The following is a 24,453-nucleotide window of genomic DNA, read 5'->3' as shown; positions in this document are numbered from 1 at the left end:
AACCAGATGGTTTTGTCTGGTAGTTCTGCCATGTATTTAGAAAGATACTTGTTTGAAATTGCTAGGCAAAATGCCTATTTTTATTGTCTATGTCTTTTATCTCTCTCATGTTAAGATGTTAAGATTGTCATATAAACATTACGTGTTGATGTTGATGAGCTGTAAGTTCCTAAAGAGTTAGAGATTATTCACTCATCAACTTAGACTCCTGTTTCAGACCCCAACTATCACAACCAAGTAATTTCCACCATTTTGAAAGGTGAAGTGGGACTTAAATAGAACAATTTACCTAAACTGTATGCCAAAAGGAATTTAGGGTGTTAAAAGAGTATTTTCTAGTATGTCCTCTTTTACTCTAATTTCTTTGATTCTTATTCTCAGTGTATAATTTAAAAAATAGTTTGTTTGAATTCACTGTTTATCTCTACTCCTCCCTAACAAACTCTTTTTTGAAAATAAAAAAATTTGGAGCTTTAAGTCCTAAAATAATTATCCAAACAAGAAACTTAGAAAGGTGCTATGCTATTGATCTTTCAAAGCTCCGCATTATACTGATAGTGAGGTTTCGTGTAATGACAAGAATTAACTGCCCTTTGCTGATAAGGTGAGAACATCGTTCCTCAGCTTGAAAGATACACTCTAAGTCAATGATGTCTAGAGTTAACCATAAAACATGTATTCAAGATATTTATTAACATAAAATGGAATATTCTTTTGCAGATATGCTACTCAGAATTCAAGCAAACCTTCTCATATCCCTTCTTTTGTTTTTTCCTTTATATATATATAATATATAAAATATATCTATAATATATATTTGTGTATATGTGTGTGTGTGTGTGTGTATATATATATATTATTTGAGACACAGTCTTGCTGTGTCACCCAGGCTGGAGTGCAGTGGCATGACCTTGGCTCACCGTAACCTCTGCCCCCTGTATTCAAGTGATTTTCCTGCCTCAGTCTCCCGAGCAGCTGGGACTACAGGTGCCCACCACTATGCCCAGCTAATTTTTGTATTTTTAGTAGAGACAGGGTTTCGCCATGTTGGCCAGGCTGATGATCTGCCCACCTCAGCCTCCCAAAGTGCTGGGATTACAGGCATGAGCTACTATACCCTGCCTGTTTTTCCTTTATTTACATTCCTCGCTCACTTTGCTCTTTCCTCCTCCATGTTTCCTCCTTTTCTGAGAGCAAATCACCAAGAAATGGCAAGAAAATGCTTAGTTTTATAAGAGACTAAAACATAAGGTGTGCAAATCTTTTACTTTGTTCTTCTTTTCTAAAACCAAAATCCACCAGGTAAGCACACTTGAGTTACATTTTGGAAGCCCATAGCCTTAAACTACTGTATCGGATTCATTTGCAGATAGAAATGAGGGAAGGGGGAGGAAAATATGTTACTTATCTGTGTTCATCAGAATGCTAGTGAATATGTTTTACAGCCTCAAGTAAGGACACTACAGGGTTTTCCTTTTCCTCTCAGTCTTAGATTTACTCTTGGAGATTTGGTTCTAAAGCAACTGTTTCTAGAAGTCATGTTCATCCACAGATAACTACTGAGCACCTACCATGTGACAGGCACTGTTGCCAGAACAAAGCAGACAAACAGAATTTAGACTCTTACTCAAGGTGACAAATTGCTCTAAAAGTGGCCACAGGGCACCTGGGATTTGTAGTGAACAGAGAACAGATTGTTGAAACCCTCCTGGGATCCCATGTGATATGGTTTAGCTGTTTCCCCACCCAAATCTCATCTTGAATTGTAGCTCCCATCATTCCCACATGTCATGGGAGGGACCCAGGGGGAGGTAATTAAATTATGGGGACAGGCCTTTCCCAAGCTGTTCTCATGATAGTGGACAAGTCTCATGAGATCTGATGATTTTATAAAGGGGAGTTTCCCTACACACGCTCTCTTGCCTGCTGCCATGTAAGATGTGTCTTTGCTTCTCCTTTGCCTTCTGCCATAATTGTGAGGCCTCTCCAGCTATGTGGAAATGTGAGTCCATTAAACCTCTTTCCCTTATAAATTACCTAGTCTCAGGTATGTCTTTATTAGCAGGATGAGAACAGACTAATACAGTAAATTGGTACTGGTAAAGTGGGCGCTGTTGTAAAGATACCCGAAACTGTGGAAGCGACTTTGGAACTGGGTACCAGGCAGAGATTGGAACAGTTTGAGGGGCTCAGAAGAAGAGAGGAAGATGTAGGAAAGTTTGGAACTTCCTAGAGATTTGTTGAATGGCTTTGACCAAAATGCTGATAGTGATATGGATAATAAAGTCCAGGCTGATGTGGTCTCAGATGGAGATGAAGAACTTGTTGGGAACTGGGATAAAGGTGACTCTTGCTATGTTTTAGCAAAGAGTCTGGTGGCATTTTGCCCCTGTCCTAGAGATTTGTGGAACTTTGAACTAGAGAGAGATGATTTAGGGCATCTGGGAGAAGAAATTTCTAAGCAGCAAAGTGTTCTTGGGTGCTGTTAAAAGCATTCAGTTTTATGTATTCACAAAGATATGGTTTGGGATAGGAACTTATGTTTAAAAGGGAAGTACAACATAAAAGTTTGGAAAATTTGGAGCCTGATGATGTGATAGAAAAGAGAAATCCATTTTCTGAGGAGAAATTCAAGCTGGCCGCAGAAATTTGCATAAGTAATGAAGAACCCAATGTTAATTGCCAAGACAATGGAGAAAATATCTTCAGGACATGTCTGAGGTCTTCACAGCAGCCCCTTCCATCACAGGCCTTGGAGACCTAGGAGGAAAAAAAAAAATGGTCCAGGGCCCCCTGCTGTGTTCAGTCTAGGACTTGATGCCCTGTGTCCCAGCCATGGCTAAAAGGGGCCAAAATAGAGCTCAGGTCATTGCTTCAGAGGGTGCAAGCCCCAAGCTTTGATGGCTTACATGTGGTGTTGGGCATGTGAGTGTACAGAAGTTAAGAACTGAGGTTTGGGAACCCCTGCCTAGATTTCAGAGGATGTATGGAAATGCCTGGGTGTCCACACATAGGTGTGCTGAAGGGCAGAGCCCTCATGAAGAACGTCTGCTAGGGAGTGCAAATGGGAATGTGGAGTGGGAACCCCCACACAGAGTCCCAGTGGAGCTGTGAGAAGAGGGCCACCGGCCTCCAGACCCCAAAATGGTAGTTCCATTGATAGCTTGCAGTGTGTGCCTGGCAAAAGCTGCAGACACTCAATGCCAATTCCTGAAAGCAACCAGGAGGGGGCTGTACCCTGCAAAGTCACAGGGGTGGAGCTGCCTAAGACCATGGAAATCCACCTCTTGCATCAGTGTGACCTGGATGTGAGACATAGAGTCAATGGAGACCATTTTGGAGCTTTAAGATTTGACTACACCATTGTATTTCAGACTTGCATAGGGCCTATAACCCCTTTGTTGTGGCCAATTTCTCCCATTTGGAATGGGTGTATTTATTCAGTGCCTATAGCCCCATTGTATCTAGGAATTAACTAACTTGCTTTTGATTTTACAGGCTCTTAGGTGGAAGGGACTTTCCTTGTCTTTGATGAAACTTTGGATTGTGGACTTTTGAGTTAATGCTGAAATGAATAAAGACTTTGGGAGACTGTTGGTAAGGCATGATTGGTTTTGAAATGTGAGGACATGAGATTTGGGAGGTGCCAGCAGCAGAATGATATGGTTGGCTGTGTCCCCACCTAAATTTCATCTTGAATTGTAGCTTTCATAATTTCCACATGTCATGAGAGGAACTCAGTGGGGGGTAATTGAATCATGGGGGCAGGTCTTTCCTGTGCTGTTCTTGTGATAGTGAATAACTCTCAGGAGATCTGATGGTATCATAAAGGGCAGTTCTCCTGCACATGCTTTCTTGCCTTCCGCCATGTAAAATGTGACTTTGCTTCTCTTTCACCTTCTGCCATGAATGTGAGGCCTCCCCAGCCATGTGGAACTGTGAGTCCATTAAACCTCTTCCCTTTAACAATTACCCAGTCTTGTGGTATGTTTTTATTAGCAGCATGAGAACAGACTAATATACCATCTAAGTGTTTATTTGTACATAAATGTTTATTGGTTGTTTACTTCTCTGTCTTCTTCCATGAGAGAATTAGAGGGTTAGCCATTAGGGATAGAGATTTCATCTTAATAATCTCTACATTCATGGCATATAGACACATCAGTGGTACATAGTAGACAATTGGTAAACTGTTCAGAGATTACTTGGGGGTTTTCTTCCTGTAACTCCAAAATAAGGCCTATAGTTTGATGACACCTAGATTATGAAAATATAGCAATAATATATTCATAGAATGAGCTATACATAAAAATTGGTTTTGAAATAAAAAATGTGTAATGAAGGAAAAAAATTCAGGAAAGGTTATTTGGTTATGTTGACACTTTAAAATAGACTTTATTAGTCAGAGCAGTTTTAGGTTCATGGCGAAATTGAGTGGAAAGTACGGAGTGCCCATGTGCCATCTTGCTCCTGTAAGCTACCCCCTGTCAATACCCTGCATGAGGTGTTACGAGTGATGAACCTGCATTGACACATATTTATTACTCAAAGTTCATAGTTATTGCTTGGGTTCACTCTTGGTGTACATTCTAGGGGTTTTGACTGAAGTGTAATGGCATATATTCACCATGATACTATCATACAGGACAGTTTCCCTGCCCTAAAAGTCCTCTGTGCTCCACCTATCCTTCCCCCTTCTCTTCTAACCATTGGCAACCATTGATCTTGTTATTGTCTTCATAGTTTTGCCTTTTCCAGAATGCCATAGTGTGTCACAGAGCACATAGCCTTTTCAGATTGGCTTCTTTCACTTAGTAGTGTGCATTTGAGTTTCCTCCATGTGTTTTTATAGCTTGATAGCTCATTTCTGGTTACTAGTTCCTAATGTGGATGTACTCCAGTTTATCCATTCACCTGCTGAAGGACATCTTGTTTGCTCCCAAGTCTTGACGATGATGATTAAACCGTCTGTAAATATCTGTGTGCAGGTTTTATATGAATTAAGTTTTCCTCTATTTGAGGAAATGCCAAGGAGCACAGATGCTGGATTATATGGCAAGAGTATGCTTATTTTTGTAAGAAACTGCCAAACTTTCCCAAAGTGGCTGCACTGTTTTGCATTCCCACCAGCAATGAATAAGAGTCTCTGCTGCTCAGTATCCTCACCAGCATTTAGTGTTGTCAGTGATTTGGATTTTGGCCATTCTAAATGGGTGTGTAGTGTTATCTCATTGTTTTAATGCGTAATTTTCTAATGACATATGATATTGAGCATATTTTCATATGCCTATTTGTCATCTGTATATCTTCTTTGGTGAGGTGTTAGTGGGGCTTTTACCCATTTTTTGTTTTCTTATTGTTGAGTTTTATTTTTCTGGTATATTTTGGATAACTATCCTTTATCAGAAATACATTTTGCAAATATTTTCTTTCAGTCTGTCACTTGTCTTTTCATTCTCTTGACAGTGTCTTTCACATATAGCAGTTTTTAATTTTAGTGAAATCTAGTTTAAGTTACGTGTTACTTAACAATGGGGGTATGTCCTGATTGGGTGATTCTTTCATTGTGCTCCCAGGCTACAAACCTATACGGCATGTTACTGTACTGAGTACTGTAGGCAACTGGAATGCGAGAGTAAGTATTTATGTATCTAAACATATATAAAATAGAAAAGGTACAGAAAAATACCATATAAAAGACAAAAACTGGTACACCTATATAGGGCACATACCATGAATGGAGCTTGTAGGATGGAAGTTGCTCTGGGGGAGTCAGTGAGTGAGTGGTGAGTAACTGTGAAGGCCTAGGACATTCCTGTACACTACTGTACACTTTATAAACACTGTAGACTCAGGTTACACTAAATTTGTAAAACATTTTTCTGTCTTCAATAATAATTAAACTAAGCCTACTATAAAGTTTTTCATTATAAACTTTAATTTTTTTAACTTTTTGATTCTTTTGTAATAATACTCAGCTTAAAACACCAACACATTGTACAGTTGTACAAAGATATTTTCTCTTTATCTCTCTATTCTATACATTTTTTATTTTAAAAACTTTTAATTTTTTTTTATTTAATATTTTTTGTTAAAAACTAAGACACAAACACAAGCACACACATTCACCTAGGCCTGCACAGGATCAGGATCATCAATATTACCATCTTCCACTTCTATATCTTGTCCCAGTAGAACATTTTTGGGGCAGTAACACCCATAGAGCTGTCATCTCCTATGACAGCAATGCTTCTTCTGGAACACATTTTGAAGGACCTGCCTGAAGCTAATTTACAGTTTACTTTGAAAAAATATATAAGCAGAAGGAGTAAGTAAAATAATACTTCAAAGTATAATAAATATGTAAATTAGTAACATAGTCATTTATTATCAAGTATTATGTGCTATACATAACTGTATGTACTAGATTTTTATACCACTGGAAGCACAGCAGGTTTGTTTACATCATCATAACCACAAACATGTTAGTAATGCATTACACAATGACCTTACTATGGTGACAACATCACTAGGCAATAGGAATTTGTCAGTTCCATTGTAATCCTATGGGACCACCAGTGCACATGTGGTCCATCACTGACTGAAACATCATTGTGTGGTGCATGACTGTATTTAATATGTTAAGCAATAGAATACATATGTGAAATTTAAGAGAACAAAATTTTACTTTTAACTTTTCTTTTTTTGCTTACTCTCTTAAAAGGAAAGCTTTAGAGAAAATAAATATAACAGAATCTATTTAAACAAAGAAGAATTCATGAACTGGGGAGCACTCAAAACCGGCAAGGCTCAGAGTGCTCTACCAGAGTGTGAGCAGCAAGCTTTCAGAGGCTGAACGTGGAAGCAAAGTTAAGACATTTCCTGATTACCTACTGTAGGGGTTTGCATTATTTAGGCCTAGCGTGATTGTAGGTCCCTGGTTCCACAGCTAACCTGGTGCTTGGCTTTTTGTGATTGACTGAGTCTAGATGTTTCTTCCTTTTTATTTTTCCTTTTCTTAGTCAGTTATAAAACAATGCCCTCCAAGCCAAGTTTCAATTTGCTTATATAGAGCTCTGGGTACAGAGGAAACCTTAGACCAAGGGCTTCCTCTTATTTGCTTTAACAACTCTGTATTCCCAAAGTAAATGTTTGAGTTTTGTATTCTTCTAAGTGATCTTGCAACAGTAGATAATTGTAAACACTAGCATTGCCATGAAGAGAAATGTTTTTATAGTATTTTGCACTATTGTTTAACTTGATTCATTTTTGTTATGTTGGTTATGGTGCAGATGTTTAGGGACCCCCACTGTGTAGCGGTACTATGGAATCATTTTTATGTGCTTTTACTTTGATCTGAGAGTATGTAATTGTAAAGTGATCCTATAGATTAAAAGCAAAATTACAAAGCAAAATGCCATGCTCTCTAGTACAAGCAACACAAGGAATTTTGGTTCAGTGTTTGAAATTTCCAGGCAAACAATCTTGTTCCTAGTCTGCACTTACTATAAATACTTGTTTTCTAGCATCTCAGGAACAATTTATTTCTTGATGCAAAACATTTCTTCCAATTTGCATTATATTGGTGTCATCTTATAAGGACAAACGGAGTAATTAGACTTTCATTCAAGGTACGCTTCATGCTTTTGGCCATGGAGGGAGGCCCATCAAGGATCATGGTTTTTCTGTCATTTAGGAAGGTGGGGAGCCTTTCTTGAACTGGAAGAAAAGGGTTGAAAGTCCTTACTAAAACTATAAAGTATTGCCTGGGTCTAAGAATCTAGTAGTACTTTGAAACTTTATTCAGGTAGATTATTCCAAAATGGTGATAAATGAAATTAAACTTTTCAGTATAGTAGGTTACTTTTTTCAAATCCTAGATTTTTAAAATGAGCTTTTAGTGGCTCGATGTAATGAAAATATTGAAAGGAGCCACACCAGATTCATTAGCTTTGTAAGTCACTTCAAGATTTATTTTAGGTGAAGCCTTGTGCTGCTTTAAGTATCATTTAATGTTGAACATTCTAGGAATCTAGAATCTAGGTTATCTTCTAACCTAGAATGTGAGTTAAAGAATAGTTCAGTTGAACAACAAAGAATAGTGATTAATAAAACGACCTTATAGGCAAGTAAGAAGACCTGTCTTCCTCACCTTCTATCTTTTTGCACAGTCACATCTACCTTTTTCTGGTCCCAGGTGGTTTCTGTGGGCACAAAGAGACATAAGACAGGGAGGTAAGGGCAGCTATCATGGGCCTTTCAATGAATTCCGTTTCTCTTGAGTTCACCAAGCTGGAGGTGAAGTGGGATGTAAGCAGGCTAGAGGATCAAGAGGTACAAGAGCCGGCATAGAGCCAGTGTGTTCATCCACTTGGTAAGGGACTTTGGGCCCATGGGTGCTGAGAGCTCTTTGCTCTACCTGGGGCCCCAGAGGTAATGGGACTCATTCCTGCTCCCACGGAGCTCGTTTTAGTGGGAGAAATGAACTATTCAAGAACTGATTTGAGTAGACTGCAGTTAGAGCTGCAATTGAGATACACACAGGGCATCAAAAAACGCTGCATTTCTTTATGTAATGTTTAAGTTTCAGAATCAAGGATAGAATTTCAAGAGATTCAAGAGACATTGAACAAATCCTTTTTATTTTACAGTTAAAGCTGAAGTTCAGAGACTGAAGTGATTTTCTCAAGGCTACATCAATAATTAATGACTGAGCCAAAACATAGAGGCCAATGTTGTTGAAATAGTCAGTGGTCACATTTAAGCCTAATGAAGCAAAGTTTTTGAAAAATTATGACCCATAAAATCAGCTTACACATGTAAGATGACCTGTGTCTTACCTGTGTGTGAATACTTGCCTGTTGACCATTTACTATACGTCCTTGCAGCACATAAAACACCTTAAGGTGTCTTACTGAAGAGAACTGGGTTCTATCCCCAATCAAAATGTTCTTTTGTTGTTCCCAATCTCCCAAGACTTATAATTCATGCCTGGGAGTGCTTGGTAACACAGATTTGACAACCAGGCAGCTAATGGAATGAGGCGCTTCAAGAGCCTGAGGTGGGAGATTTTCTCCTCCTTCCATGATGGAGGCCAAGACAATGCTCCCAGGAAGGAAAGAGAACACTCTGCCCCTGAATTTGTTCTTATTATAGAAGCCTTCTATTCTGGAAGTGCTACTTTTATTTTGTAGCTAAGATGATCAAAGAAAATAAAGTAAGTGGTGTTAGAACCACATTTACAAACATAAATAGAATTTTCAATCAGTTTACTCAGATTTCTTCAAGTACTACTAATAAAAACATCGCTTTTATTTCTAATGCTCTTATTTCTTGCCAATGGGAAAGACAAAAACACCGACATGCCTACCTATTGTGGCAAATGTATTCTTTCTGTGACCGATGGACATGGTGCCATGGCGATGATGGGGCTGTTGATTGTCAACAAATATTTATGGAAGGTTTGATACTTTCTAGACATTGTGGGTGCAGAAAACCCTTAAAAGGACCTTGTCCTCAGCCTCTTAGTACATGGTTGAATAGAAAAGACAGCAAATACCCAGAAATTAGTAATAAACATCTGGAGTTCGAACCTGCAGAGAGCTATAATGGTGCCACTGCACTCCAGCCTGGGTGACAGAGTGAGACCCCATCTCCAAAAAAGAAGAAGAAGAAGAAAAAAAAGAAGTGTCCAAGGACAATAGGTGGAGTCAGTGAGAGTTAGAGGAATCTGGCTGCTGGGTGAGGGGAGCAATTGGGAGTAGTTCCTGGAGGAAGAGCTGGGCTGGGGTAAACTGAAACATGCATGAATTTTAGTGATTGCTGAGAAAGGCAGTAGAGCTCATGGCACTCACAAAGACAGGGCAGGGGATCCTTAGATGATAAAAAGGACAGACAGGGAGCTGAGAGCTTTCAGGCTATTTCAGGTCTCATTGGGCTAAATCGGCTTCCACAGGGCTGGGGTGACCCACACGAAGCCTGTTACTCACCTCTGCCTACAGTGGACTTTGCTAGTAGTGTCCATGGCATTTTATGGACTAAGGAGAACTATTTATGGTGGCTCACAGTGGCCTACTCTCGAAGGACAGAAACACCTTCCACAGGTAAACACAACTTCAATTCTCTTGAGATTACTCTTCTTCCTGACATCTGATTTTTCCTTGTCTTCTGCAATGTCCTGTGGTCGTCAGCAGCTAATTTATGTAACAGATATCTCTGTTGTCTCAGGCCTTGTTTGGAGACCTGCGACTGCAATGGAGAACCAAACAGATGGGGTCTCTATTCTCCAGCTGTCCCAGACCCGCTTCGCAATCTCCTCTGATGACACCTCTTCTTCTGCCTGCTCTTTTATTTTTTATTTTTTTTTATTATTATACTTTACGTTCTAGGGTACATGTGCACAACGTGCAGGTTTGTTACATATGTATACATGTGCCATGTTGGTGTGCTGCACCCATTAACTCGTCATTTACATTAGGTATATCTCCTAATGCTATCCCTCCCCCATACCCCCATTCCCCGACAGGCCCCAGTGTGTGATGTTCCCCACGCTGTGTCCAAGTGTTCTCATTTTCCAATTCCCACCTATGAGAGAACAAGCAGTGTTTGGTTTTCTGTCCTTGTGATAGTTTGCTGAGAATGATGATTTCCAGCTTCATCCATGTCCCTACAAAGGACATGAACTCATTTTTTTTATGGCTGCATAGTATTCCATGGTGTATATGTGCCACATTTTCTTTCTTTTCTTTTCTTTTTTTCTTTTTGAGACAGAGTCTTGCTCTGTCGCCCAGGCTGGAGTGCAGTGGGGCAATCTCGGCTTACTGCAAACTCCGCCTCCTGGATTCACGCCATTCTCCTGCCTCAGCCTCCCAAGTAGCTGGGACTACAGGCGCCCACCACCACGCCCAGATAATTTTTTTGTATTTTTAGTAGAGACAGGGTTTCATTGTGTTAGCCAGGACGGTCTAGATCTCCTGACCTCGTAATTCACGTGCTTCGGCCTTCCAAAGTGCTGGGATTACAGGCATGAACCACTGTGCCTGGCCGTGCCACATTTTCTTAATCCAGTCTATCACTGATGGACTTTTGGGTTGGTTCCAAGTCTTTGCTATTGTGAATAGTGCCGCAATAAACATATGTGTGCATGTGTCTATAGTAGCATGATTTATAATCCTTTGGGTGTATACCCAGTAATGGGATGGTTGGGTCAACCAAAACAGCATGGTACTGGTACCAAAACAGAGATATAGACAAATGGAACAGAACAGAGCCTCAGAAGTAATACCACACATCTACAACCATCTGATCTTTGACAAACCTGACAAAAACAAGAAATGGGGAAAGGATTCCCTATTTAATAAATGGTGCTGGGAAAACTGGCTAGCCATATACAGAAAGCTAAAACTGGATCCCTTCCTTACATCTTATACAAAAATTAATTCAAGATGGATTAAAGACTCCTCTGCCTGCCTTTAAAAGCAGCTGTTCCTTATAGGCCTGTCCTCTAGGATCCTTTCTCTACATACTCTCCCTTTGTGGCCTCTTCTACTTGCATGCCATCAGTTAACAACCTTGCAGAGATTCCCCAAATAGCCATTGTAGCCCCAAACTCTCTCCTGAGCTCTGGCCAGCAGTCTCCACCCGTCCTCCCAACCTGCTGCTGTCTTAGATGGGTCACTGCTCTGTGAGTAGCACCCCACCCTCACCCCTAGTCCAGGGATAGCCAAGAGACGCCTGTCCCGCTGGGTGCCTCCCTCTTCCCTTTTCTGCACCCTCCACCCCTATTCAATTCCACCCTCAAACTTCTCCATCTTATTTCCTCTTCTTCCCTGCCGCCTTGCGGTCATCTTGTTCAGGTGCAGACTGTCTCTCTCCTGAGTTATTCCAAGTGGCTCCCACCAGACTCCTTGCTACCAGTTTTATTGTTTCCAACGCAGTCCTCTCATTGACAACAAAAGTGAACTTTCTGTAAAGACAAGCCTGATCACGCCCCCTCCCTGCCTAATGTTTTCAGTGGCTGCTGACTGCCCTTAGGAAACAGCCCCATCTGGCTCAGAGGACTTTTGTCGACCTGCTGGTGCTCCCCCAGCCCCTGGCCCACCTTCTGCAAGTCACTCACTGCTGAACTGCTCCCCATGCACAGAGACCCCGAACTGCTCTCGCAGTGGAGCCCTCCAAGTTCTCTGTGACTGAGGAACTGCACACAACGTGTTTCTCTCCTTGATGGACTTCTCTCCATTTGGGCCACAGCAGAGCCTTTCCTAACATTCTGGACTAGGGTAGTTGGGTTGGCTCAGGGCTTGCTTGAGGCTGATACCGCCCTTGCAAGACTGCCTGTCTAGTGTCTCTTCTACCTGATAGGGCAAGAGTTCTGGGAAGCCAGTGTCTCAGTCTGGTTTCAGTTTTGTTTTTACCTTTTCTCATCTGTATCTGCAAGGCATAGATGAATTAGGAATAGTAAATTAGAGTCTGGATTTGAATCCAGGTCCATTTGACTTTCAATTTGTGTTTTCTTTACCATGTTCCTGTTTTCTCTAAGTTAACCTCACACTAATTGGAAAAGTGAAATCTTTTTTCTGAGTACTATCCAGAAGGGAGATTAATTGTCTTTTACAGATTTTTTTCCCCCAGATATTCTGCTTGTAGACTTTGACTAATATAGCTCTATCTTGTGTCCTGTCCTTTCCTTTCCTTTCCTTTCCTTTCCTTTCCTTTCCTTTCCTTTCCTTTCCTTTCCTTTCCTTTCCTTTCCTTTCCTTTCCTTTCCTTTCCTTTCCTTCTTTTCTTTTCATTGTGTGTGGGGCAGGTATATGCTATAGAAATGAATTCTTGAGGCCATTTTGCATCCCCACGTGTGAGTGCCTAGTCTCAGCTGTTCTACCAGAGATCCCTTGAGTGTCAACCCTAGTGATATGGACAGGAGACAGGGAAATACTGGATAGAAGAAAGCAGTTCCCTGGCAAAGTCCCCACCCCCAAGCTTGGAAACCTGTGGCCCTAAATGAGAACAGACATTCCTATTTTTGCTTCCAAAAATAGGAAAAAGAAAGTCGTCTTTTGGCCTGCCATGTCCCCTTCCTGTACTCATATAAACCCCAAACCCCGGGTTCCATGAGGGGACAAACAGAAGAGCAGAAGAATGGCAGAACGGTGCAGCATAGACAAGACAAGGAGTTTCTGAATGCTCAGAGGAGTTTGGCTGGGGACACTGAGAGAGAAGATGGGCCACTGGGCAGCCAAACCCCAGGGGAAGATCATCTTCCCACTCCATCCCCTTTCCAGCTCCCCATCCATCCCACTGAGAGCCACCTCACCACTCAATAAAAACCCCACGTTCATCTCTGAGTCTGTGTGTGACTTGATTCTTCCTGGACGCTGAACAGGGACCCAGGTACCAAGAGGGCACTGAGCTGGTTAACATGTAAGTCACCTGCGAACTGCAAAGCTAAAAGAGTGCACTGTAACACATGCCCACTTAGGCTTCAGGAGTTTCAGCCTACCAACCCTGGATGCTGCTGTGGGATCAGAGCCCAGGGGCTCTTACCCTGGCTCCTGCACCTGCCCGTCTGTGTGCTCTCCCTCCCATAGGGGTTGGAGTGCACATGGTGGCCAAATAGATGAGCCACATCCCTGTCGCATTTCCTGCAAGGTGGGTCAGGGAACTCCCCCATTTCACTAGTCCCTCTTGCTGCCCCTTTTCCTCTCCAACAAGTTGAAAGAAACAATCATGAACCAGGGAAAGCTCAGCAGACAGCAGGCACCAGTGTGCATTGGTGAGAAAGCAACTGCTTGCAGAAGGAAGAAGGTGGTCCATAGAACAGCTGCAGCAGATTATAAAAAACTTTAGCTCTCCTTAAAGAAGTTAGGGGTAAACACTATCTATGGTACTGAAGAGGTGCATATGTTTACAAACCGATGAACAGCGATCCATTTTAGCAACCCTAAAGGTCAGGTACCTCTGTGAACACTTTCACCATGACAGGCCATGCTGGGACAAAGCTGCTGAAAGAAATGCTACCAGCTGGTTTTTCATTGTAAACCAGCTTGGTGCAGACAGTCTGACAAGTTTAAGGAGACTGGCTGGAGTTCCGCCAAACTATGTGTAGATGGAAAAGCACCACTTGCTGCTGGAGAGGATGATGATGATGGTGAGAATGAAGTTCCCAATCTTGTGGAGAATTTTGATGAGGCTTCCAAGAATGAGGTGAAGTGAATTGAGTCAACTTCTAAAGAAAATAGAAGTTGCAGAAGTTACTGGGAGCTGCTATTTTATATTATGACTGCTTTTCAAAATTGTCTTCTTTATGGATCTCATAAAAACTAAATCTCTAACATTTTTAAACCCAAGTGCCTTAGATACTTCAGCTGTTTTTAGTTTTTGCTTATACACAATTCATTCTTTGCAGCTAATTAAGCTGAAAAAAAAACCTTGGAATAAAGTTTGAAACAAAGATTAATAGAGTTCTTTGTCTAATTAAAAAACAAAAAAAAAGAAGTGAGTTCTTGAGTGTGAAGAGTGTTTTAGTTTTTGTGGTCTCTGCTCATTTTCAGTGCCAGCCTCACTTTCGTCCATCCTTGATTCTGGGGTGCTGGTGTGTCCTTTGAAGGTTGTCTGCAGGTTGAAGCTCAACCTGGGGCTGAAGCTCTGAGTCTCAGGGTTCAGTAAGATGGCTCTGAGGACTCGTTCTCTGCCTCTGCAGCCTCTGAGACAGTGCTTCAGCTCCCTTCCTGTCACTATCCAGAAGAGCCATGGATATCCTGGGGCCGTGATGGAACAGCTTTGGGAAGAAAATGAGATTTTCCTTCCATGCCAGCGAGCGTCTGTGTCAGCCTGTGGAGTTCCCTTTGTTGTGCCTGGAAGTACTGAACACTCGCTCTTATCTTGCCTTCACCAGCCTAGACAGGAGCCTGCACAGGGCCAGTAGGGAGCTGGCAGCAAGAGGGAAAAGCGCGGTGACCACTAGCTGACTGTGTGAATATGCTTTTTATTCTGCTGTAAAGGTGATGGTGTTGATGTCCTAGATGCTTCACCAAAATATCCAGCTAGGAGTGAGAAATATACCCAATTTTCAAGAGCTTATTAAATTAATGTCACTTGAATGTAGGGATTACTCAAGTGAGACTTCATCTATATGCTGCTCAGGAATATCAGGATAGCACATTTCTTTTTAAAATTTTGGTTAATAAAAATAAAAATACTATTCTCAAAAAAGAGCATACTTATTCACATGCGATTCATATAAATAACACCACAATTATGCCAATAAGTCTGATTTATAAATAGTATCTATTTACAAATAACAGCTGACAGTAAAGCAGGAAGTTGGGAAAATAAACATAAATGAAAACCCTTCCAAAAACATTTTCAAAGTGTAATAAAAAATTACTGAGTATTAAACACAGCTTTAAAAATGCAGTTCAGACATAAAGAATAAAATGTCATATAAGTTGTTTTTTAAGAACAATTTGCTTCTGTATAAAACTTCTCCCAAACTCAGGAAGTCTGATTTTTTTTTAACACAAATGACGAGTTCAGGATCCTGGTAAATTGAAAATATCCGGCCGGGCGCGGTGGCTCAGGCCTGTAATCCCAGCACTTTGGGAGGCCGAGGCGGGCGGCTCACGAGGTCAGGAGATCGAGACCATCCTGGCTAACACTGTGAAACCCCGTCTCTACTAAAAAAATAAAAAATAAAAAAAAATTAGCCGGGCAAGGTGGCGGGTGCCTGCAGTCCCAGCTACTCGGGAGGCTGAGGCAGGAGAATGGCGGGAACCTGGGAGGCGGAGCTTGCAGTGAGCCGAGATGGCGCCACTGCACTCCAGCCTGGGCGACAGAGCCAGACTCAGTCTCAAATTAAAAAAAAAAAAAAAAAAAAAGGAAAATATCCAGCTTTTAAAGTACAAAATCAGCGGAGGAGCTCATGCAGATGATCAGCATGAGCGTACCTAACACACCACAGCGGGGCCAAGAGGCAGTCCTCAGGGCATACGAGCTGTCACAGTGGAAACTGTGAAACAAGATACTTCAAGCAGATGTGTCCATCTTTGAGTTTTATAGCACAGGGAATGAGATGTCACAGCATACTTTTCAAAAGAATTCTATGAAAACTATAACTGAAGCAAATGTGACTAGTGAGCAATGAGAAGTGTGCCCCTTTAGGGCAATGTATGAAAATGCAGTTAGAGGTCGACTATGAAGTTCGAGCCACGGTTGGTATTTCTTGGTTCACTTTGGAAGGCTACTATCTTTTTTGAGAAGAAAATCAAAAAGATGAATGCTGGAAAGCGTGTACAGATAACTTCTACCTTTTTCACCCAACCTCCAGTGCAGCCCTTCGGCTTTACATTGGTGCTCCCCAATCCTTGTCACTCACTAAAGGGTGGAGAGCTTCCCTGCTGGGTCCAGGGCTAAAGATGGAAGTTCTGCACAATCTCCCAGCTCCTCCACCCCAGTCCCTGGCCCCCACATGGAAGGTGGTCTCCCTCCTTCCAGCCCCCTGAGACTGCCTGTGGCTGTGGCGTTGGAGTCTTCTTGGGACAATCAATTCCAGGCCTTGCTTTCCTTCCTGGGTACTCACCCATGCTCCTGTTCCTTCCAGCCAGGCCTGCCTCCTCAGACAGCTGTGTCAAAAGCAAGTGGTGACCGCTCTCTGCTTTCTCTTCATCAGAGAAGAATTTAGCACAAGTTGTAGTAATTTAAAAAAAAAAATCTAGCTCATTTGCTCAAAGGACAACAGTTTAAAAGAAAACATATTCAGCATGACTCACTTTGCTTTTAGGTGACAATAAGTTTTTGGAAACCCCCCTTATAATTAGCCAGTTAGCCAGTGAGTGGCAGCTGACTCTGGTGGTGGCTTACCCAGCATCCATTCTTGTTCTTCTTGTTCCCTTTTATCGACAGAATCCTGCAGGGTGACGCTGCCTGACCACAAATACTCATCTTCTCTCCCTCTCCTGCTGCTGCAGATGCCGGAAGGGTCTGGCCGGTGAGGACTATCCTGGCCCCACTCATGGGCACTATTTCCTTTTCCCTGAGCCTCTCCTCTGATTCCAGCTGATTGTGGTCTCTGGTCACGCACAAACACTGATTATGCAGGGACAACCTTGCAACTTGTGCTTCCAGCCCAGGTCATGGCTTTTATTTTGTGCTGTGTGGCTTCTCAGATCCTGCAACATGGATAGCCTACACTAGAGATGTGGGATGTTAGCACTCATGGAGCACCTGTGACTGATGGGATGGCAGAAACAGACAGATGTGTCCCCTTTTATCCGCCAGGTCTAAGTTCTGAGAAGCATTTGGAAGACTCTGCAGTTCTTTGGCAAGTCATCTATGGCACTGACCAATGTGTCCTTAGAATGGTTTTTCCTCCTTTCCAGGTTTCTTCATTCCTCACACCTGCTCCCTGTCACATTCCTATGTAAACTCCCTGCAGCTACGTCTTTATCTCAAGTTCTGCTTTCGGAGAAACTATACTATTACAAGATATCTGCAAGAGCAGGAATCAAGGGCATCTTTTTAAAAGGGAGAGACAGTTAGAATTGGTAAGCCCCTTCTTTCTCATTCCCACTGGTTATTTTGTCAAGATGAGTGTGAAGTTATTTTGTTAAGATGAGTGTGAAGGCCACATACTAAGGGTGATAAAGCACAAAGTCCTTGTTGACACTGCTGAGCAACTGCAGCCACCTAGACAACCTCCTCTGGTCTTGTATGGTGCAAATAGCTCATCTGTTTGGGTCTGATTAGGGTTTTCTGTTATTTGCAGCCCAAGTCATTCCTAACTGATAGAGTAGAAAACAACAACAACTAAAGAGTACTTGGATTTACAAATCTTAGGGTAGCGATTAGAATCTTGCCTTTTGAAAAATCTTGCATCTCTTCCCCTTGCTTGCTGTGAGGGGCCCGAGGGAGCCTTCTCTGCTCTTCCTGACGATTATAGGAGCTAGGGGTGCAATCGTTTTCCACCTGCCTTTGGGGATGCCTGGTGTAGGTCCTGTGTGCTGCCAATGTTTTCTTCTCTGTTCTTTTACTTTTCCATAGTATCATTTACTTTCTGAAATATGAATTAGATACACAAAAAGTAATCTGGAGAAAATCATGGCACATATTTGGAGCTCTTACACTATTATCCTTACGGATTCTAAAATGTCTTTTATCTCTCACAGGGCCTTTTCCTCACTAAAGGTACATTTGGCTTTCATTGATTCAACCTTGTTTCACAGCAAGAGTGCAGTTGTTTAAAAAATACATAGCATAAAGTAAAATTAGTTAACTACACCTCACTTCAACTAGCTTGATTGAAAGTTAGTCTCATTCCATGGAATCAGCAAGAGGGAAAGGAGAATTTATGTGTTGTGCACTTGAGCATTTGAATACATGATTGTTTTAGGATTTTTATCCTTTTGAAGGTGTAGCAAGACTGCCAGCAATGCAATGGCCCCAAGGTACAGCTGTCAAGAAATATCTACCGAAAGGGTATTGCTTCATTAAACAGAGATCTTTCCTTTGTTCATTAGGATCTTGCCAGATGGGAATTCAGTGTTTTGAAAGCAGGCACCCACATGGAATTTTGTTTCTGACATTGATGAATGACTGAATTTCTCCATGGAGTTTTGTTATGGGGTGTCAGTGAGTGTTAGTTGAGGGCATGACTGTAACTTTTCATGATACAGAGATCTGTAGGTGTCAATCCAGTCTATGGTTGAGCAATCATAGTACAGCATCTGTATCTATAAATCAAAAGGGTAGAGGTAAACTCTAGAATTTAAATTTGCATATTGTAAGATTCTTCCAAGTGGGTTGAATAGCATTTTTTTTTAAACTTCTGTTGAACTTTCAAGTACCGTCATTTACTGTACCTGATAAGAAACAGGCAGCACAGATAAAACACTGGGTTGCAGATCAGAAGAACCAATATCCAAAGAAACGAAGTTAGCCCTTCCTCAGGCTACTGTACCTCCTGAGTCAGCTGACACCTGCTACCTCCACAACATTAACTTGACTAGACACCACCCCCCCCGCCCCATATTCATAAGGATCTTTGGAGGGTGAATAAACTATTTCTATTGTAGCATTTGCAGACCTCTTCATATGGCAGGTGATGTGCTACATGTTGATCTTCTGTTACCTTCTGCCACAGAAAGTCAGTGAGGTGCCTGTGTATAGAGTTGGAGAAGCTAAGAATAAGAGAAATCAACACTCTCCTCAATCACTTAGCTGGTAAATGGCACAATTGACGTTCAAACCTAATGTGTCTGACTCAAAAGACATTTTTTTCATTCTTCTCTACTACTTAGTGTAGTGATTAAAATTGTGTTTGGTGGAGTCAGTTGGAGTTCAAGTCCCTGCTTCACTGATTACTAGCCGTGTCTTTCTGCAGCTAAGTCAATCTCTCACTCACTCTGTTTTGCCATTCAGAATCAGGTGTATCTTATCGTGGTTTTGATTTGCATTTCCCTGATGATCAGTGATGTTGAGCATCTTTTCATATTCTTCTTGGCCCTTTGTATGTCTTCTTTGGAGAAATGTCTATTCAAGTCCTTCACTTATTTTTGAATTGGGTTGTTTGTCTTTTATTGTTGAGTTTTCAGAGTTTTAAAAAATACTTTCATATTAATTCCTTATCAGATATATACTACATTTAATATTTATCTTTTAAGAAGCAGTAGAGGCCTTTTAAAGAGCTGAGAAAATGGCAAAAATATTGGCAACTAATGCTGCTCTCATGATACTCCCCATAGTGGAAACTGATGAAGGGTTTTCATTTGGCAATGGGAGAGGTTGGACATGCTCTCTTTATGGCACTTACAATTTATTCTTTGGTAGAAGGAAGGATACTAACAACTCAGTAACATTTTCTCTGTTTCCTTGAAAAAAGACAATTGCGACTTTTGAATTTGTAAGTTGAGTGGGATAACAGAGGATAATACTGAAGCGAAAAGGTGTCTGAATGGAAAGGTATTTCATTTGTCCATTCAGGAGATTTGTTTCACTTTACAAAATGGTGCAATGGAACAAATACCTATGTTACCATTTTCCTTCCCCTCTTGTCATTTATCTTTCCTTTGGACTGTTATCCTCTCCTCTGAACTGTTCTCTGTGTGAAAATGTCATACCTTCTTGATTTTCAAATGCTTTCAGAGTAGCAACAGGTAATAGAAGTTCAACATTTAACAATCTCAATATTTAAACTTAAACATTTTCCACAATATTATACCCCCAAAATCTTTTTTTTCCATTGAGCCATTAAAAAAATAAATAAATAGAGCACAGACAGCCTCCCAGAATGACTGAAGTGTCTGTTTGCTTTAGATGTATTTATATGGCCAACAGTGTAGTGGTAATAGAATGCTATTCTTCAGTGCGATAAAATGAAGATGGTGGATAATAGCGCAGCAATATTACTAAATCAGAGAAATGATGTCTTGAATTCTTTAAAGTGCAATGTAACCAAATGATAAGTCATCCTTCCATGTGGCAGAAAAGAGAATCTGGGTGCACAAAGTATGGGCATATTTATTAAGTCAAAAATACAAGGCCTAGAGGATAACATTCTACATAATGTGGCCAATTTATGCTATAATCATTAAGGATGACTTAATTTTACTTTTTACAATATTCTAATCTTAAAAAGGAGTTGAACTCAATGTACTACCCATTCTGAAGAGCTTTAAAAAGCATCTCAGGGTGATAAAAATTACCGGCTCTTGTACAATTTTCTTCATTTGAAGACTCCAAAAAACAATTTATGCTTTTGTTATATGGATTTTGCAAACATAAATGTGTAGAGAATTAAAGCAATATGGAGGAAAAGTAAGATTGTGGGTTTTTTTGGTAGATCACTTTTATTACAATAAAACAAGTGACTATTTTGCTTTTTTATCTTTTGGGAATACATTTCAACCCTAACTGAGATTAAAGGCCTACAACAGAAAATCGGATTTTGCTAATCAACTCTTCTTATACTATAAATGATTCCTCAAAAAAATGTGTTTATCTTCATGGCAAGCAGTTTATTTCTTCATTGAATTTTTTTTTCTACTTTGATGACAAAAGGATAAAGCTTGTTTTGACTAACCAAGTCTTTTAGCATATTAATTTACGCTTAATGAATTGTTTATGGTTAAACAATTGGCCCTTAATATACATAGGCCTGTGGTTTTATCTTCAGATTACTTGACAGAAACTGTCTTAACCAGGTGTGAGGACAATGTTGGCCAGCCTTGCCTATTCAACTGGGATGAGTGACAGAAGGCTCTGTTTCTGGGTGATGGTTAAAGGTATTTCATTTCGTTCTCAAGTGTCCTTGTTTGAATGCCAAGTTATATACTCATTCTACATTTAGCCAGCTGCTGCTTCTGATAAGACTGCCTAGGAATTTAAAGATCCTTTAGTTAAAAAAGACAGGCATATCAAACCTGAGATAAGGAATGCCTTGTGGCGCTATCTATTTCAGGTGAAACTTTCTATGTGTTTAGCCTTAGGGCAGCTATGCCTTTGCATAGCAGCAAGCTGATATTATAAATACTTCCTAAAGTTCAAGTTTATCTAACATGATTTTCTAAAGATAAAAATGTATGCTTGTTTTAAGTTAATGCCTTTCATATTAAGTCATTTAGAAATAGCCAGACACATTTAAACTCCAAATACTAGTTTAGCAGAATTTTTATTGACTCACATTTTTAGGAGAAAAATAAAAATAACCTTAAAATTAGCTCATATTAGAGATTTAATTGTGATGAGTACCCTTTTAGCTCAGCCTTCCAGACTTTTTATTTCTATGGTTTATTGTTGCATAATGAGAAGTAATGTTTAGAATGAATGCTCTGAGACTCTGCAAAATTATGAATAATTGAAAAAAAGTCATTTTTATTACGCATTAATCATAAAGTATTACAAATATTTTCAAAACAGAAGTTTAAAAGGAATATTTTAACAGTGCCAGGAATTCAATAAGCCCAATTGAACAGTTTCTTGAGCATTGTGTTTAATCTAGATTTGTCTGTACAATGTGCCATAGATAGAATGTAGACTTTTTCTCTTATACTATAGAAGCTAAAGTCATTATATTTTTCTTATACTATAAGAGTTAAGGTTGTCTGTTTACATTAACTTTGATACATGTGATCAACATCCAAATACTTATTTGACAAACGTTTATTAAGTTAGTATATGTCCCAGGCATGATTCTAGGTGCTTGGGATATGAGTGAGTTAAACAGAGAAAACCTACTGCCCTCATTGGGCTTACATTTTAGCAGAGAGAGAGAGAGAGAGAGAGAAAATACATTAGAAACCTAATAAATAAACATATGCTATAGTATTTCAGATGGTAGTGAATTCTACATGAAAGAAAAATGAAAGTAGGGTGAAGACAGTCAGATGTGCCTAATGAAAATTAGCTGAAATCAACCCAATAGTACCATAGGTAGTTTTTTTTTTTGTTTTTTTGTTTTTTTGTTTTTTTTTTGTTTTTTTTTTTTTAAGATGAACAGAGAAATTGACCATTTTGGTCTTAAAGGTTGAACCTTACATTTGTTTTATCTGAGTTCCCTCCTCAGGAAAAGAACTTCAGACCTCTCCAAAAAAAAAAAAAAAAAAAAAAAAAAATTCAAAGAACTGAAACCTAACCATGTTACCACACCCAGACAATGAGATGACAGATGCCTCATTCCTCGTAATTGCTTCCTTGCCTCTCTCCTAGTTCCTGGTTTTTCATACCTTGTTACATTTTTTCCCTGCTATTTAAACCCCTAGTTTTAGTCAAGCAGGGAGATGGATTTGAGACTGAATTCCCATCTCCTTGGCTGCAGTACCGGAGTAAACCTTCTTCTTTGGCAATGCTTGTTGTCTCAGTGATTGGCTTTCTGTGCTGCAAGCAGTAGGACCTAGAACAAACCCCTGGTGTTTCAGTAACAATAAATGCTGGATAAAAAGAAAAATGAGAATAAGGTAAACACAGTCAGATATGCCTAATGAAAATTGGATAGCTACAAGTATTTTTTGTTGACACATTTTAAAATGAACTGTATACTACATATATATATATACTTTTAACTGTATACTACATATATATACACATACACTTTTGGATACAGTGGTCTAGGCCAGCATTTCCATTTGGAAATTGTAGAATACAAAGTTCCTTAACAAAACAAAGTCACTTAACAAAAGTAAGTTGACAAAGTAATTGGAGAATAGAATACATGTAGAATTTAGAACTCATAGCTTTCTGGTTTCCAACCATGTATTATTTCTTTTTCATAATTCAGGAGCTTCATGACAAACTCTCAACTGTATTAGATCTTTGTAATGTTTATAATCTGAAGACAAGTCATATGTATAACTGAAGCAAACAATCACAATGCATTGATAAGTTCAAGAGATAATTTTGGCTGGATCCCATGGCTCATGCCTGTAATCCCAGCACTTAGGGAGGCCAAGGCAAGTGGATCACTTGAGGTCGGGAGTTTGAGACCAGCCTGACCAACATGGCAAAACCCTGTCTCTACTAAAAATACAAAAATTAGCCAGGTGTAGTGGTGGGTGCCTGTAATCCCAGCTACTTGAGAGGTTGAGGCACGATAATCCTTTGAATCGGAAAGGTGGTTGCAGTGAGCCAAGATCGCACCATTGCACTCCAGCCTGGGTCACAGAGCGAGACTCTATCTCAAAAATAAAATAAAATAAAATAAAATAAAAAGATAATTTTAAAGTTGTAACAGTTTTTGGTGTAATTGCTAGTTTTCTATGTCTAATACCATGATGTCTGTAAACTATGACAATTTAACTTCTTCATTTCTGATTTGGATATCTTTCATATATTTCTTTTTCTTACCTAATTTCTCTGGCTAGGATTTTCAGTTCTCTGTTGAATACATATGGTGAGAGTGGGCATTCTTATCTAGTTCTTGATGTTAGAGGAGAAGCGTTTGAGTTTTCACCATGGAGTGTGAGGGCTGTGAGCTTACCATACACGGCCTTTCTTGTGTTGAGGTTCACGCCTTCTGTATCTAATTTGTTGACGGTTTTTATTATAAAAAGATGTTAAAATTTGTCAAATGGCTTTTCTGTATCTGTTGGTATGACCATATGGTTTTTGCCCTTTGTGACAACGTGGACGAAACCAGAAGACATTATGCTAAGTGAAATAAGCCAGGCACAGAAAGACAAATACTTCATGAGCTCACTCCTATGGGGAAAATAGAATGGTCAGGCTCATTCATAGTAGCAGAGAGCAGAATGGCGGCTACCAGGGCCTAAGGGAGGTGGTGTATTTCACCTTAGATTGTCACCTTAGGTGTATTTCGCCTTAGATTGGTCAAAGGATACAAAGTTTTCATTAGGAGAAATAAATTCAGGAGATCTATTGTACAACATGGTGACTATAGCTAGTTGCACTGTATTGTATATTTGAAAATTGCACATTTTAAATGTTCTCACCCCCCCAAAAATTGAT

The 24,453-nt window shown here is 40.1% G+C and overlaps 1 protein-coding gene and 1 pseudogene across 1 annotated transcript in view; both read left to right on the top strand.

The window, feature by feature from the left end:
• Positions 1-24,453, top strand: part of PXDNL (peroxidasin like) — a 508,882-nt gene that overhangs the window by 84,038 nt on the left and 400,391 nt on the right. The gene's annotated exons all lie outside the window — the stretch shown is intronic.
• LOC119624780 (transcription factor BTF3 homolog 4 pseudogene) lies at positions 9,363-14,211 on the top strand (annotated as a pseudogene).

The sequence above is a fragment of the Chlorocebus sabaeus genome, chromosome 8 (assembly GCF_047675955.1).
Source record: "Chlorocebus sabaeus isolate Y175 chromosome 8, mChlSab1.0.hap1, whole genome shotgun sequence".
NCBI lineage: Eukaryota > Metazoa > Chordata > Mammalia > Primates > Cercopithecidae > Chlorocebus > Chlorocebus sabaeus.
Note: the sequence above shows the minus strand (reverse complement) of the source record. Positions and strands in the feature narration are given on the sequence as shown.